The sequence below is a fragment of the Mauremys mutica genome, chromosome 1 (genome assembly GCF_020497125.1).
Source record: "Mauremys mutica isolate MM-2020 ecotype Southern chromosome 1, ASM2049712v1, whole genome shotgun sequence".
NCBI classification, from domain to species: domain Eukaryota; kingdom Metazoa; phylum Chordata; order Testudines; family Geoemydidae; genus Mauremys; species Mauremys mutica.
In genome coordinates, this window is record NC_059072.1 from 78,531,004 (window position 1) to 78,549,431 (window position 18,428).

Below are 18,428 nucleotides of genomic sequence, written 5' to 3' on the forward strand. Positions count from 1 at the left end.
GTGTGATGTGTGTATTAGGAGTTATGGATATATGCTGGAATTATGACTTAAGGGTGTTTACATCATGCTTCTCAGGGGAGTTGGTAGACAGGTCTGCCTTAGACAAAGGAATGCACATTTGATCCTCTGACCAGCCCGATCTTCAGGCACAAGTTAATGAAGGTCCATTTTTACATAGTGTAAACAAAGCAATTAAGCAAACAAGTGGGGGAGAAGACAGCATGGTGTATACACCCCACAGGAGAGAGATGTTTGAGTCTGAGTTTTTACTTTTCAAATAATACATTGCAAAGGTTTAACTGGTCTATAAAGATAGGGGCTGAACTTCAAGTGATAAGCAATTGTACACAGTAATGTTGTATAAAAATAATTTGATTCAATATTTTATCCATGAATTATGGATCCGTTATTATGCTTTACAGCCTGTAACTCAAACAAAGGGAAGAACAGACCTCTCTCACACAGAAGGGAATGTCACAAGTATTTACCTGTCTCCAAAGAAATTAAGTGAGGTGTGACAAAAAACAGCAGAAGCCCTATTTACAAAGAATATGCAGAGCAATGGGAAGATCACAGAAAGAGAGTAATTGCATGAGGTCATCCTTCCTCTTGAAGAAAGATCAATGGACTTTGATAAATATACTTTTCAAAGGTTTACTGACTAATAAAGGGCAGGGCAGAGAAACCCCTAAGTTATCCATCACTAGACAGACACAAGGGGACAGAGAACTTGTAAGCTGAACAAGGGGGTTGAAGTCTTTGGGAATTGAATGTAGGTGAGAAATCTGCATAGGACAAGATCTTTCACCTAGAAAAACAAGGGAAACCAATATCTTGTACTTCTATAGAAGGTCATGACGGAGGGAAAGTCAGCCATGGCTGGGAAGAAGAGTGACTGGTGAGAGAAACTATCTTGAACAAAGCCTGTATTTTGCTATATTTAGTTTTAGATGCATGTTTTCCACTTTTACTTGCTTGTAACCCTTTCTAACTTTATTCTTTTCACTTGACATCACTTAACCTGTCTTATTACTAATAAATTTGTTTTATTTTTACTAAAACACAGCACTGAGTTGGTTTAAAATGTAAGGTGTATTAAGTTAATAAGCTGTGATGTGCTTTTGGGTCTTTAGAGGACTAAAGAAATCTTATTATTTCTATGAACTGTCCAGGAGAGGGCTGGACACTGCAGAGCACACAATTTTAGAGAAATTCAGGACTGGAACTGTGTTGGGGTCACTTTCCTGCTTGTAACCATGGCAGGTGGAAGCCGCCAGAGAGGAGCTGGGGGCAGGCTGCTGGGGTGAGAGTGGCTGAACCAGGGTTGTCTAGAACACAGACACAGGGTGTGGCCTGTGTGCTTGTAGATTGGCTATGAGCATCCCAGGTTGGGAGCTACAGCAGCAGAACATTTTAATGCACCCGGAGTTTCAGGGCAAGTGGTGACACAGCCTCTATCTGTAAAAGCAGCAAAGAATCCTGTGGCACCTTATAGACTAACAGACGTTTTGCAGCATGAGCTTCCATGGGTGAATACCCACTTCGTCGGATGCATCCGACGAAGTGGGTATTCACCCACGGAAGCTCATGCTGCAAAACGTCTGTTAGTCTATAAGGTGCCACAGGATTCTTTGCTGCTTTTACAGATCCAGACTAACACGGCTACCCCTCTGATACTTGACAGCCTCTATCTGGTCTGGAGTGTTCCTCAAACCCTGAGAGACCCATCCACGTGCACACTAGTTCTGGTTCCTAGCAGGTAGGGGGAAAAAAAAAGTCAGGGATATGCACCAAATATGCACACAGCTTGTCATCCTTTGTGTTTGCTGTACCATCTGCCCGTACCAAGGGACATCCTCACACCCTGTGCCTTGCCAGAAGTTGTGCATGCCAGAATACTGGCACATACTTCAGGGGCAACATGGCTTCATGTGGGTTTGTTTTCCCTGTAGCTGAAGGTCATGAGTGGTGTGAATTTTCATGGGAAAGAAAGTTACAGACAATTATAACAGGGCACCTCCATTGAGTTGGGTTTGTGCTGTGGAGGATGGTGGCTGAATTATAATGCCATCACTGTGAAATTTGTGTGTCTTATTTAGTCAGACTTGTTTAAAGACTTCCTTCCTCCACTAACTGGACTACAGGGAGGTGCACGCTCTCAGAAAATCTCAGCAATCAGTGGTGAAAGGGCCTTCAACCTTCCGGCTGCCAGAGTTTTAGCTACATATTTGTTTCCCCTCAGTTGTTATATGTGGATTCAAAGGATCCTGATTAGAAGGATAATAGAAAAAAAAAAAGTTTGACAATTCCAGGAATTCGTTATGACTCTAATTGGGACATCTGGGCACTACTGCAATACAAATAAATAGTTAACTGAAGAAAGAGCGTATTGAGAAGGGGGGAGTACTAAACTATATTACCAACCATCATATAGCAACACTGTAGAATTCAGAGCACGAAAAAGCATGTCCAAACCTTTTAGTGTGTTCAGAAAGCACAAACGTCAGCAGAGCTATGAAGTAGTTGTGAGTGGGTTTTGTACTGTACATCACAGTAAAAAAGCCATGTGTTATTTGTTCAAGTCACATTTAATATAAGTTCAAGATTATCCTGCGAATAAGATGTTAGCAGGAGGAAATCTCCTGCTAAGATGTTAAGTAGTGACAGGACAAGGCATACAGAAAAAAGATGAATCCTGCTTTTTTTCGCCCCCAAGCAGAGGTTTGCGAACAAAGGAGGCTGCATTATAAAACATACAGATACATCACACATCAGAACTTTTGTACTTCGGTCCAACTTTTCAAATAGTATTTTTTGTTTTATTTTACATACAGCACAGATATTGTAAAATGCATCATTGCAGAATTGGGTACTCAGAAAGGACTTATTGCCAATATTTTGTCTTACCTTTGTTTTTATATGAAGTTATGAAGAGGTATAATGGTAGGTGGCAAGAGTCTACAAGCACAAAAGACCTTAGGCTGATGATGCTGAAAATCACCACACCCAACTTTTAGATGCCTAGAAAAAAAACAAAAACAAAAAAACCACACACTGGCATTCACAAAGCCTGAGTTTGGCGCCTAAGTTCCCTAAACAATGAATGGGAAGAGATAGGACCCTCAGAACGGGCTTCACAAATGTCAGCACATCAGGCGGTGTCTCACCTAAACTAACTGAGGGGAGATGCCAAGGCAAGGAGTGTGTGATAAACCCTACTCTTTCAGAGAGAGGCACCCAAGCCCAAGCTGCAGGGAGGTACCTCCCTCTACTTGGGATTTTCAGTGACAAAAATCTTAACTTTAAGTACCTATGTTTAGTGCCCTACCAAATTCACAGTCCATGTTGGTCAATTTCACAGTCATAGGATTTTTTTTTTTAGATGTAAGTTTAATTATTTCTGCTATTTAAATCTGAAATTTCATGGTGCTGTAATTATAGGGGTCCTGACCAAAAAGGAGTTGTGGTGTGGGGAGATCACAAGGTTATTGTAAGGGGGGGGGTGCAGTACGGCTACACTGCTACTTGCGGTGATGCTGCCTTCTCCAGCTGTTCAGCTGGAGAACGGGGACTGCTGGCCGGGAGCCCAGCTCTGAAGGCAGACACACTGCCAGCAGCAGTGCAGAAGTAAGGATGGCAATACTGTGACCTCACCCCCCCCCACCAAATAACTTTGTGACTCCCCCTGAAACTCCCTCTTGGATCAGAACCCTCAATTTGAGAAATACTGGTCTGCCCTGTGAAATCTTATTAGGCTAAAAGCCCATATTTTATGGTGGGAGACCAGATTTTATGGTCCGTGATACATTTTTCCATGGTTGTGAATTTGGTAGGGTCCTAGCTATGTTGTTTTGCAAGAAGCCAGGGCAGAGGCAAGGCCAACTTCCTCATAACATTTGGCCCAGTGGCTAGGTTACTTACCTGGGTTGTGCGAGAACTCAGGTTCAAGTCACCTCTGTACCTGAGGGGGAGAAGGGATTTAAACTGGGATCTTTAACTCTTAGGTGAGTGCCCTGACCATAAGGCTATGAGACAGTTGAGGTAGAGGTCCCTCAATTACTCCTGCTGAAGCTGTTCCACTCTGAATAAATAATGTAAAGAAGGTGCTGGAATAGGTGGACAGGATCCTAGGTTTTCCACCTCGTAGGTGAATGCTCTAGCCACCAGGCCACTGAGTTATTGTCATGTATGTATGCTCTCTTTCACCCAATGACTTTTAATCACATATCCAAAGTAGAACAGCTTCAATGGAAGAGACTGATGGAGCCTCCCACCAGAATAGATGAGGTCACTCACTGGAAAGGTGGCAGATCCTTGTTCAGACTAGTAGAGAAAGGTACAACATGATCCAATGGCTAGAAGTTGAAACCAGACAAATCAGACTGGGACAAGGAATGTTTTTTAATGATGAGGGTAATTAACCATTGGAACAAGTTACCAAAGGCTGTGGTGGATTCTCCATCACTGACCGTTTTTAAAACCAAGATTGATGTTTTTTTCAAGAGACATACAAGATTTATTTTTGTGGAGTTCTGTGGCATGTGTTATACAGAAGGGCAGACTAGATGATCACACTGGACCTGTTTAGTCTTGGAACTTATGAATCCTTTGCTTTTATTTTTAAAGAGTGTCTGGAAACTAAATGAAGTGTTTCATTTCAGGTTGAACAAAGCACTGCATTTGCTGCTGTCCCCTCTCCCCCCCTCCCCGCCAAAAAAAGACTGTTTTGATTTGCCAAAAATTTTGGTTCTGGTTTAGATGAAGTCAAGTTTTTCTTTAATTTTATTTTTCATAACTGTCTGGCCTGAAAAACCAGTTATTTGCTCATCTCTAAATCATACTTGAAAAAGAATGTTGTAAAACTGGAGAGGGTTCAGACATGAGCCACAAGAATGATTTAAGGATTGGAAAATATGCATTAGAGCAAGAGACTCAAGGAACTTAGTCTGTTTTGCTTATCAAAAATGTGAAGGCTGACCCACAGTGGCAGCACTGGCTCCCTCTACTTCACCACATATGTTCTTCCATACCTGGCAAGCAATTGGCCCCTGTGGCACTGCTACAAGGCATTAGTGGTGGCAGCTCCAGAACCAGTTTGAACAGGCTCCGCCTCCCCCCTACAGCTCTTCCTCTGTAAACGGATTTTCTCCCCTACACCCACCCACATTTTCCTACAATCCCTGTGTGAGTTTAAAGTGTGCACTCTGTAGGTGATTTGTTGCACAAGTCTTAAAATTCACTTCCCTGAGTGAGCAGCCAAGAGGAATTCATTTTTAAGTATGAACCAATGTTAATAGCATATTTATCCAACTCCCAGAGTTAACCAGGTATCTTCAAAAATGCAGAAGTTAACCTGTTTTGTACCAAATCCAATCTGAAGAAGTTTGTCCATCCTAATTAAAATGAATAGAGAATTGTTTTCCTCCCCCGCATATGGCTCCTGTTACCAACACACATGAGAACATTTTAAAATTTTATGAAAACTAATATTTTATGAAAGCTAATAAAATCAATCCCTTTTAAAATATTTAAGGCAAATAGGTCAGACTTGCAAAACACTTTAATAATCAATGTGGTTATATTCATTTTGTTTAATTGGCTAGCTTTCATTGTTCTGAAACGTTACACCACATACTGTAACATAAAAGTGAATATACATGCACAATGGTATTTCCAACATACTTAATGGTTTGGGTAACTTTTTCAAACAATTTTTCCCTTTACTACATGCTAGCTTGGTATGTTGTGTGGGAGGCCCATACATTAACACTCTGATGGTGGAAGTTGATGTATCTGATTTATCAGTTCTTTCAAAGCTGCTAATCTCTTTTCAACCCACATCAGCCTTCTTGCCTGAAATGGATTCATTTAATAACACATTTGCAGCTATTATCCTGTGACTGTTTCTCTAGCAAAACAGTGAAGGGATTTAGACTAAGTGCTTTCTTATAGATGGACCCAACGCAGTCACATATCCAAATAATATGCAAAAGACTGATGCACAGTAACTAATCACATAGTGTTAAATAACCTGGTGCACAGGTTCAAATGCATTGAATTAGACCTGTTTGCAGTCACAAAAATAAGTGACCTTGCCATGGCTGCTCCCCCATCTCCACCACTCCACTCCCCCACCGAAAAAACCAAACACCCCCCTCCCACACACACACAATATTCAAATCCTGGCAAACAAGTAGGGTTGCCTTTAAAAACAAAAATCATTTAATTGTGCATGCACATTTAGGTGGCAGGAAAATTGCAATACAGTGGTATATGGGACCATACTTCCTACCTAGACTGATACTTTGGGAACTTAGCAAGAAACTTGCAACAACAACTTGTTTAAATAAAAAAAACCACACACAAAAAAACTAGGCAGCAAAACACTACATGACGTATCAGCTGACTCCGCTTAACACAAATGTATGGGGCAATTAGATTTACATTGACAATGTTTTGTTAAGTTGGGCATTTTCCCAGTCTTATTGCCCTCTGCTCCATTACATCCATCTGGCACTCTTCACGGAGAAGATTTAAGATTTGTTTTGGTGAAATATGATTTTTATACCTGTTTAGACTATGATTATGTGGGCAGTGTAAGATGTTAAGGACATGTTACTGTACAACTCATTTACCGGCTTTTAAGTACTTGGCATTTGTATCTACACATAGCTACATTGTTATTGTCAGCCTCATCAGATTTTAAAGCAAATGAGTTGTTTTGTTTAGGAACAGGGATATCCCCATGCCTACAAAATTCCCTTGAGTCCAGAGGTTCATAAACCATGTAACATGAGCTTGCCGTTGTGAAGTGAATGGATGGAACAATTTAAGAATGTGGCATGTGAACCAGTAAAGTTTAGGAGCCATTGCAGGCTTCCCATTCCCTAATCAATAACTATGGATGCTTAAAGCACACTGCAGGTCTACTTCAGTTGGCCAGTACATAATTTAAACATGCTATTTGTAATACTTGAACATATGTACCAGTTTTTACAAAAGAGAAAAAGTGAAAATGAACTTCAACGTAATATTATATTGGACAAAGGGTAGATTCCAGATTAACCCTCCTCCCATTATAATCTGTAGATCTATTGTATTTTAGAGTAAATTATAGAATCACTTTATGAAAAGAGCAGTAATTTTAACTACCTCCAAATCTAATCTGCCAAAATCGCACAAAGAGCAATAAAACCCTAAATTAGCAGATGTTGTGTCCTCTTGCATGTGAGAGCTTCAGCTATCACAGAGCTGGTGTACCAGGCTCACTACCTTCCCCCTTCAGCCCACCCAGTACACTGGGTGTACTAGGGTAGTATGAGTATAACCAATCCACACTGCACTAGAGTGATCCCAGCTAGCATAGCAACCCTGTGGAAACATTACCAGCTTACAGAATTAAAGCAAGCCAGATATTAAAGCAGTCCTAAATTACATAACATCCAATCAAGTGCCCACATTCTCCACCTGGAATTGAGGGGTGGGAAGAAAGAGGTGGGAAAAGCAAAGTGTCCGAAAGTCTCTCTCTACATCTTCTTCATTTGCACTGAGCAAAGTATGCAGCACTGCTGAGTGCATGGTTCATAAAAAAAGCTTAGCCAAATATTTTACTCAATGTTCCCCCCAAAAGCCAAATTCATTAAACTATTTAGCCTCTCACTCACTTTCTGGGGCTACCAGGGTGTTCGCTGCTAGCTTATTAGATATTCAGTTATGATGGGTCCAAGAAACTGCCTCCTCTAGGGAAAGAGAACTTTAACTTTGTGCATAAACTATTTATCATAGAGAAGATGTATGGGTTACCAAGAAGACTAGAATCCAAGAACAATTTATTTTCAAGTTGCAGACCAAGAAGCCACATACAACTGGGTGTTCCCACAGCATGTGTCATAAGTGTTCATTTAACTTTGAATATTTCCAGAATTTATCAAAATTACTGAGGCCTATAGAGGCCATTCTGGTAAGGGTCCAACACACACGGCCTTGAAGAATCTTTTTGCTGTATTCAAGAACAGCATAAATAGCCTATGTTTTTTGCAATTTTGGCAGCAATATCGCTCCAGTGAATAGGAAGGAGATCATCCAACATGGTGGCAGACTCTGAATTTCAGAACTCAAGCAAGGCTTGGCAATTAGACTTCAATCAGAGCTATTAGGTAAGCAGAAGTAATTAAGCTTGATTTATTAAGGAAAGTTAAGAGAAGTAGGAAAGCAAGTGACAGAAAAGACTCTAGGGATATTTTGTTTAAACAAACCATATTTTATTCTAATTACTTGGCTAATTTCTAAATAATAATATGATGATGATTTTGGCAGTGATCTCTGTTAAATGTGTCAGAATGAAATAAAAGTGCTATCGCTAATTGTTAATTGGAAAGAGTTTCACAGAAAGGACTCCTCACTCGATTTTTTACATTTAGAATATTTTTGTTGCCATTGAAGTAAGAGGGGAGAATTTCTCTTCTAATGCATGTTTAAACAAAAAGCAAAACATACACACAACATATGCCAACACTGGCTTGATTGTGTGCAAAAACCTTGATTTTACAGTCAAGTGGGCAAGCGTGGAAACTTCTATGATGTCTTGGGGCCACTCATCCCACAGAGTGCCTGCCACCAAAAATCCAGCCAAACTCAATAGCCTCTAAACTAATGGAGAACACAAAAGGACCACTTAATAAAAAAACAAACAAGAGGAGACGTGTATCAACAACTCTACTGAACACTTGCATCAATCCCCCAAAGAGAACCTGCCACTGTCAGCATTAAGTAAAAGAAAGACTTGCCACAGTGAAAAGAGAGAAGGCTGCAGGCCTTGATGGTATTCCGCCAGAATTCCTCCACCGTTTTGGCCCCAAAGGACTATAATGCCTAGCAACATTGTACTCTGCTACCTTAAGGACAGTACGGATCCCTGAAATATGGTTTGAGGCAATGGTAATTGCCATTCCAAAGCCTGGAAAGACCCCTCATGAAGGAGGAAGCTATAGGCCAATTTCTCTACTATTTAGAACTTAGAAACTTCTTGAACATATCCTCAAAAGAATATGCCCTTTTACTGAGCCAATTATTCCTGTCGAATAGGCAGGCTTCTGGCCAAAACATAGTTGTTGTGATTAAGTTTGGCACTCACAACTCACACTGAGGTTGGCTATCAAAATAAAATAAATAAATAAATAAATAAAATAAAGACTGGCAGAGCATTTGTTGACCTGTCATCTGCATATGATGCTGTATGGATTAAGGGCTTGATGCTGAAACTTGCTAAAATTATACCTTGCTACCAAACACACTTGGGCCTGCTGAGGACCGTGCTGAGTAACAGACACTTATAAGTGTACCTGAGTAATAAGACTAACTCACCCCGTGCCATAAACAATGGGCTACTACAAGGCTCTGTACTTGCGCCAACCTTTTGAATATTTACATAAATGACATGCTCTAAATCATGAAAATGTGGATATGCAGATGATCTTGCAATGTCAATCCAAGCATCAAACCTCCATGACATTCAGAAAGCATTAACTAAGGACCTCTAAAATATGGAAGAATATTTCAGGAAATGGAGGCTCAAACCAAACCCTGGAAAAACAATAGTAAGCACATTTTCTCTTGATAATAAAAAAGAGCCAAAAAACACACTGAAAGTAGCTTTCTGTGGTAAAATGTGCAATATGATTACATGCCAACATATCTTGGAGTGAAACTTGATCACATCCTCTTCTTCCATGATCATCTTGAGAAGGTAGCTGCAAAGATAAAAATGGGAGCCAACATAATCCAGAAACTAGCAGATACAATCTGTGGTGCATCAGCATCAGTGTTGCTAACATCTGCAATAGCACTTGTATATTGAGTAGCTGAATATTGTGCACTGGTATGGAGCAGATGCAGTCACATACGACTTGTGGATATCAGCTGAATACAGTGATGCAGTGCATTACAGGAACCCTTAAGTTGACTCCAACACCATGGCTACCTGTCCAGTCTAACATTGCTCCACCACCAATGTGTCGAACTGCTGCAACATTCTGCGAAGCTCAGCAAATCCAGGAAAACGTACCTTCCTATTCACCAAGACCTTGACAATGCCCCCCTGCAACGTCTTAAGTCCTGCAAGCCTTTCTGGGAACATTTGTTTGGCCTCATGCAATCAGGCTATGATCAGGAGGAGGATTGGAAGGCAGATTGGGCTAAACAAGAATTAAAAAATAAGCATCTTGTGCCAGATCTCATGCAGAAGGTTCCTGGGTTTGGCCTTCCACAGTCATCTTGGTCGACTCCAAACAGAATTTGAACCCACCATTGTAGATGCAGATATCTGAATGGAAAGTCAAGGACTCCCCAGTGTGAGAGTGTGGTTCCCCATGATAGACCATTAAACATATCACTACCTACTGCCAAATTTATAAATATGAAGGCATTACTGAAATAAGTTCTGCTACTCCTGCTACTCAATCAAGTTCAAGTCAAATTGTAGTTGCTGCTCTACACCAATCATACAAAAGAAAAAGAAGACCTGGCTCTTTGCTGTGCTGTCCCTACACAAGATTTTCACCTGAATTTTGTCAGCATTTTGTTACAAATAGGTCAGCTCCAGCTCTTGTAGCAAGGGTTTGAGCACTGTTTTTGATAAGGTACTCGTGCTTTGTTTCCATGTGGTTTACACCTGCTCTGAGCATGGTTAGAGAACAAGGTTCCTTTAGCCACTGGTGTCACCTGGAACCCAGTCTACACTAGCACTCTCACCATTGCTACCAACAATTTATTTTCAGATAAAATCCTTTAGTATAGAAACTTTCCCCTTAGCTGTACACTCCCCAATGACAAGCTGTCATAGGTTTCACCCCCACTCTGAACTTTAGAGTACAGCTATCAGGACCTGCATGAGAAGCCCTAAGCTTAATTACCAGCTTAGATCTGGTTTTGCTGCCACCATCCAGATGTCTGAGTCATATGGAAAACTCTGTCTCCTCCCCCCAAAAAACCTTCCCCTCCCTGGGTAGCCTTGAGAGACTCCTCCACCAGCTCCCTGGTGAGTCCAGATCCAATTCCCTTGGATCTAAAAAGTGGGGGGGGGGGAATCAATCAGGTTCTTAAAAAGAAGGCTTTTAATTAAAGAAAAGAAAGGTAAAAGAAAAAACCTCTAGGAGACAGCATACAAGCTGATCTCACAGACAGATTTAAAACACAGGATGTTCCCCTGGGCAAAAACCTTAGTACACACAAGAATACCCAAATTTGATTATTCCCCTAATTGCACAAAGACAAGTTACAAAAGAATATAAACATAAACCTATTTATTCTTTTCTAAAACTTACTACTCTGATAAGAGGCTGGTTCCTTGATCTTTTTCACTCCAGCTGAAATTGACTCTAAACAAAGGAAACTTCCCTCCTTTCTTTTGAAATATCTTGTCCCCACATTGGTTTCTCTGGTCAGGTGTCATCTAGGCTAGGTGAACTTCTTAACCCTTTGCAGGTAAAAGAGGCATTAACCCTTAACTATCTGTTTATGACACAAGCAAAAGCCAATCAGAAGGAATTAGTACTGAAACAAATAGCACTGACTTAGTCAACAATCACATAGGTTATGGGTGGTTGCTGTGGGACTATGTCACATACAGCAGTGACTCCTTAACTCAGCCCCCTATTCTAGTCAGTCACTCTGCTCTCTGGCTGCAATTTATGTACATATTTAAAATAAAACAATTAACTGCTAGCAGCCAACAACATGATGTGTAACCACCATTTCATCATCTTGTGCACTTCCCAACCATATTTACCTGGGAATAGCACATACTACCACACATTGGTGGGGAATTGCCAGAAACTGGGACTGGATGACAGGTGATGGATCACTTGATAATTGCCCTGTTCCACTAACTTCCTCTGAAGCATCTGGAACTAACTAATGTCAGAAGACAGGATACTGGGCAAGATGGACCATCAGTATGACCCAGTGTGGCTATTCTTATGTTAATAGCTACCCCTATGTTTGTCAATGCACTGAAACCATTCAGCAATATCTAACCAGATACAGATGTCCATCTTTTCAGTTGTGTATTTAGCTATTAAATAAAGCTCTTGTATTATCTTTTAATTAAATTTAGAAATACATCCTGTAATGGAGCAGGACTCACCACTGCAGCACCTCCTGCTGGCCATCCTGGGAATTAGCTCTCATTTCACCAGAGTACCCTGATCTACTGGTATCTCGCCCGTTACCACTCTCACCTCCACCTTTAGGACCCATGTTGCTCCCCAGACCATAGCATACTCTTCTGGACACAAGCCTCCAGCTGTACCCCACTAGGTTCTCTAGCCTCCCTTCTGGGGGACCTGACAGTTCTCAGTCCAGCCACTTGCCTCAGCAGCAAACTGCAGTCTCCGGTCTAGCCACTCACCTCAGTGGCAAACTGAGGTCCATATACTGGCTACTCCCCTTGGGGGCAAGTGGGAAATCCCAACCCAGGGACCCTATAGCTAGCAGACACATACTGCCCCTCCTCTTACGCTACCATCTATTTCCTTGGGCCAATTCCCCACAGCCCTAGCACCTTCTCTGCCCTTGTAGCGGGCCCTCAGTGCAACAGAAAACAGGCTCAAGCTCTCTCTTACTCCCCTAATCCTGTCCAGTACTGCTCTGTCTCTCAACCCTCCTACAGGGTATCCAGTTCTCGTTCCTTGGCCTCCAGGGAAAGACTGCCTCTGTTCTGCTCAGCAGACCATCTTATATGAGCCAGCCTGGCCCTGATTGGCTGCTCCACTAAGCCTTATCCCTATTGGCTGGCTCAATAAGCCCTCTTCTAATTGGCTGTGTTCTGTACAGTCTTCCCAAGACTGCTTTAACCCTTTTTTTCTATCTGGGTGGGGCAGTTGCCCCACCACTCATCCAAACCTTACACAAACTAAAGTCCAGAGCCTGTATACACTTAAGTGTGACCTCATGGAATCCAGTGAGACTTTTCATGTTAGTTAATCTAAGCATGTGCACAAGTATTTGGAAATTTGGCCCCCTTTTTAAAAAATGCATTGGAGTGTTTTTTCCCCCCAATTTATTACTACATAGCTGAGATGAACCAATACACCAACTGATAAGGTAGAAATGTTGTATGCAGTGTTGTAGCCATATTGGCCCCAGGATATTAGAGAGACAAGGTGGGTGAGGTAAGCAGTAAGCTTGTCTCTCTCATTAACAGAAGTTGGTCCAATAAATGATTCCCTCACCCACCTTGTCTCTCTCAGGTTGAAATATGGCAGAGATCTCTCACTTGATAAATGCATAACCATATGGCTCTCCTGCAATATCCTCTGTAACTCTCAGCAAACCATAACACAATGGGTACCATCCCTTCTTTTGTTTTTTTAATGTTAGAAAACAATATTGGCAGAAAAAAGATCAATATGCTCTCAGAAAGAACATGTACTCTGAACTTCATCTGAGCCTCCATCCATTGAGTATCATTTGCCATTGTCTAAGGTTTACACCTTATACATCTTTTATAAAAGAGCTAGCACTTCTTTTGCCTTTTCGTTACAACTAATGTGTTTTTCTCTCTCCACTTCCAATAGTGGTTATAAACCTAATATAAAAAAATATGACTACAATAATATAAAAATGTTAAGCAGGGCATAAGCAACTTTATACTTGATTTTTTGCCTAGTAAAGAAAAAGAAGTCCTTTCTTTCTCTTTGTCATTACTATTTCATCAGGTTCCTTGCTACAAGCCCTAGGACAATAGACTACTTTATCAAAGGAAACTACTTCAGTGAAGTAACACCTGCAAACTGGTGCCCTGACTTTGCTCTTTTGCTAAGGGTGCAAACAGCCCTAAGCACTAGTGACTTTCAGTGAGTGGGGAGGAGCTATTTTGAAAGATTGTTGGGATCATTTTACATTGTTTTCTCATGTAAAAGGGATTCAGTCTTAAGTTAGGCTTTTAAGACCATTAAAATAATTAAACTATAATATACAAATATTGATTTGTTTGCACTACTAAAGCTCATGGGAAATCTAGCTCCGGTATAAAGCCCAGCTGTTGTGATTCAATATGTTTTGATTCTGGAATTCTTGCAGTTTAGGGAGTGCTAAATGGATGCAGCTGTGATACTGTTCTGACTGGCAGTAGTTTGCACCTGGGGTGAAATAAAAGTGAGCTAGGCTGTTAAATATGAAAAGAAAGTATTACAGATCATATTTCCTTTGTGTGAATTTTGAACAATAAACAGCTAGGATTAATAAAATGGATACTAATATTACTAAACTGGAAGTCTGGGACAGGGAGTACTTGGTCTGAATGCTCACTCGTCCAGTTGCTACAGCTGGATTATAGGAAAGAGTTAGATGCAAAGTGGGATTTAACCAAAAGAGATGCATGCAAATCTAAACCTCCACAAATATCAGGCATATTCAGAGACAGAACTTTTTTTTACATTGTTATAAAAACTGGGACCAAGTAGAAAGCCCCATCTCCTGCAATTGGATCCATGCAGGCAAACCCTTTGGCCTGTAGAGTGTCATTGTTCGGTTTGTCTCACTTCTCCCAACAGGAACTTGTCCAGTGGGGAATCTCAATATTGAAACTTAACAATGCCAGAATCTCATGAGCAATAATCAAAACTGGGGGGAGGCTATCCAGCCATCCTATAAACATAATAAAGAATGAGACCCTGCAGTCTAATTTCTCTATAACTCCTTCCTCATGTGAGCGTTGGAGACACAAATGAGAGGAATCAGCCTATGGTAGATCATTGAGATTCATATCCCAGACCTAGTCACAAATCTGAGTTTAATTAACTATCAACTGTTAATGGAGTCTACAGAACCAAACACTACAGTGCCTCCCGAAAAAGTTGTGACAAACATCAAACACGTATTAAACTTGGACTCAGGATTGGCAAGAGGACATGGGAGAAAATACTCTAAATTACACTATTTTGTTTTAAATGGTTCTTAAGTGGTGCTGGGCCTCTGCATAGCGGGAAAATGTATGAGATAATTCTGATCTCTCTGAGCAGAGTATCAGACTTTATTTCCTTAGTCCATGGTTCATACAGGGAGCTTCCCCTCATCCCTATATGGAGGGTAGGTGATCCAGTCACTTTCTAGGTGTGTTACTGTAAATCAAGAATGCCTGTATTGGTTCATACTAGTCTTTAAATTGGAGCAGGTTGGAATTTTGCATTTGAAACAAAGTTTAAACAACAAGAAAATGGCATTTCTTAGAAATGAAAATTTGGAAGTTTCTTTTCCTTTTTTCTTTTTTAGAAAGAACCCAATTCTTTAAAAAAGTTTTCACTGGAGTATTTATCATTTTCCAGCCAGCTCTAGTTTATGTTTCCAGGCACATGTTTCCTTTTCTCTCAGACAAAATTATAGTCTCTATTAGCAAACAAAGATTATTCAAATGGACCTCAATCCTGTGAAGTGACAAGCACACTCAGCTTCTATTGACTTCAACAGGAATTTAAGGAGGTCAACACCTAATAGCATTTCAGCTTCATACATCACAATGTGAAAGTATTTAAAGATAATCAAAGCAACTCTTTATTTAGCTTTGTGGAAGTCTTCCCATCCATTCTCATTATCAGACCCTGCTCCTGCCTCAGTTTCCCCACTCTTGTACAAGCTGGCAGGCTAACTCACAAGCTAGTATATCAATAATACTCCCATTAGCATCAATATTTCAATCCCTTCCCCCTAAAGACATGTTTATTGTTCCCACATTGTTCAACATCAGTGAAAACAAATAAGCCTGAACCTACCTGAACCTGTTCCTCAGTGGATTTCTGCTGCTATCTACTCAGCAGGTATCCTCAGTCAGTTCTTCCATCTAGCTAGTGTGACAAACCTGCTTTCCAGGTCTTGCCCTGAACAAGGGTCTCCTATAAGAGTCCATCTATGATTCACTCCTTTAAGGTAGCTGTTTTTGTCTCACCAGCTGGAAGACAGTCGATTAGTCACAGGTGGGGGTAAAGCCCCATACTCTGAAAGGGCCACCCCAACTTGTGACTCAAGCTCTCTCTAAGCATGCTAGTGGGAATGCAAGCTAATATTTTTGAAAAGTTGTTTGCTCCAATTAAGAACGTTAAATCATAGACAGTAATAGAAGGAGTCACATTCTATTGAATAAATGTACAGGATCAGAATCAGGCCTGTTTTCTTTAATAATAGGAGAAACTACCTTAATGTGAGAAGATGAATGATAAAGAATGGTGGCACAATGCTCCAAGAATAATGGAAACAGAACTGCAAATGAACATTTGACACCATATTCATTATGCAACTTAATGTGGAAAGGAAGAAAAATAAGCCAAAGATAAATAAATCAAGACAATGTTCCAGCTTGATGATAGGAAGAGAATGGTGTGTAAAGAACCTTCTGATTTATAACTAGGTTCTTTCCCCCCAACTCTGGATGAGGTGGAGGTAAAAGAACCTACCTAAAAGAAAGCACGGTGTTATAAATCAACAGGTCAGTAGAGGTTTCCCTAATCTTCATAGTATAGGAAAAAGGAGTAAGGAGGTTTCAGGGATATCAGGCTGACTAGAGAGCTGGAGGATGTGTGTAAGCAGGAACAGTAAGCAGTGTGGACAGCTACTTGGGCGCTGGCAGTGGGAGGAAGGCTGGGTAACAGGTAGTCTGAAAGTTGTGCAGGGAATAGCCTGCAAGCAAGGGGCATGGGATGACAACACATGGGGAAGGCAGTAGAACAATGTGGAGGGATCCCACCAAGAAGCAGTTAGCCTCATGCCCCTCTTCTGGACTGTCTCTGTGGTTGTAAGTTAGGATCTGCCAGGCTGATCGATCGTTGTAAATGCTGACATCTTTGTACCTAGAGTATCTGTCTCTTTTATTCTGGCCAGCCCTAGTAAAGAAATCACAATACTTATTTAAAATGTGTGTTTAAAGGGACCCATTGAGGTTCAGAGCCTGTGGAGCCTCATGCTTGGAGCACCTACAAAGCTTGCCTCCAAACCTGTGGTATGCCAAACACTAACATATATAAAGTGGGGTCAGTCAGAAGGTCTGTAAGTACAGAAATATAACCAGACCACTAATGTTGTTGGGATTCTGGGTTGATAATACACAAAATTATGTTTGTTGTCCTAAACATAATCAGATTCTTCAGTAGTGTGGTGGAGAATATATTTTGGCTGTTTTTAAACTGATGGCCACTTTGCAGAAATTGACGATTACAAGGTCAAATCAAATATCCAGGTTACAGAAGGAGGTAGTAATATGATACTCTGAGTCAAGAGCAGACTTGAGGGAGGGGAGGTGCTAGAGAAGGAATTGGAGTTTGATTGTTATAAAGGCAAGAAATTGTCTTATTTATGTTTAATAATTGTTAGTTATCTTTAACTCCTTCCTTCCCCAGATCCAATTTTCCTGTTCTCAATAAAGTCACCCCCTCTATCATGCTGATATTTTTCATGTATAAATATCTTCTTGCTGTATATTCCAGTCTATGCATCCGATGAAGTGGACTGTAGCCCACGAAAGCTTATGCTCAAATAAATTTGTTAGTCTCTAAGGTACTGCAAGTACTCCTGTTCTTTTGCTGGACTTTGTCTCAGGTACTTTATCTCCTGTATAGTGTGCTGTACTCTCCTTGGCATCTAGCAGTATCATTGCTGATTGCATATCTGAATCTAAAACCTGACCCACATGAGGAGAGGGAAGAAGCTGCTACAAATGGGATAGCAAGCACCAGGGAGAGAAAAAGAAGGAGGGTTAAGCCACATCTCAGGGGAGGGTCTACATAAGAATTTTCCTCAGTGTAGCTGAGGTCACTTTGTCCTCAAGGAGGGACATTGAGATGGCGAAGTTGTGCTTTAGGGTACTCCTCTTACCTGTTAGTACTGTAGCTTACTAGTTTTGGATACAGGGAGATGAAAGGAGATATGGAAGTCATATGAAGTTCCCTATACTCAAGTTTCATGCTCATCAAATTAACAGAGGGTGAAACTCATTCCTCCAGAGTGGCTAGCATAACTTAAGTCCCACTTCCATAGTAAATAGGCCTTGTGCTGGCCTTCTGCCCGGGGTGAATTGCATCCAAAATGAATTGATTCATGTTACACATACTCTTTGCTTAACAGCTAATACAATTGTTGTCAGTGCATGCATTGTTCCCAGTGGAAGCTTGAAAAAACTGTGTGTGCTGGGATGATTCAGCATAGTTTACATTTTGTCTTGTTAACATCTCTGTGGAAAACATGGCTATGAGTAATTTACAGTCGGTGAGTAATTAAAATGTACTGTTTCAATTCCTCACCCACTCTCAGTCTACAAATTTCCCCATGTTCAAATGCAGAAAAAAAAATCTCCAAAGAGTGCACAGAAAGAATATGCTCTAGAATGAAACTGTAACTGAAAGCAGTAAAATAAAGCGATTGTGATGAGTGTTTCGGAAGGGAGA

General features: G+C 40.8%; 1 long non-coding RNA gene across 2 annotated transcripts in view; it reads left to right on the forward strand.

The window, feature by feature from the left end:
- LOC123355573 overlaps positions 1-18,428 on the forward strand; it is a 55,081-nt gene that overhangs the window by 17,855 nt on the left and 18,798 nt on the right. For both annotated transcript variants that reach the window (XR_006575154.1, XR_006575164.1), the window contains exon 3: positions 8,050-8,156. This is a non-coding gene — a long non-coding RNA (uncharacterized LOC123355573). The remainder of the gene's footprint in view (positions 1-8,049; positions 8,157-18,428) is intronic.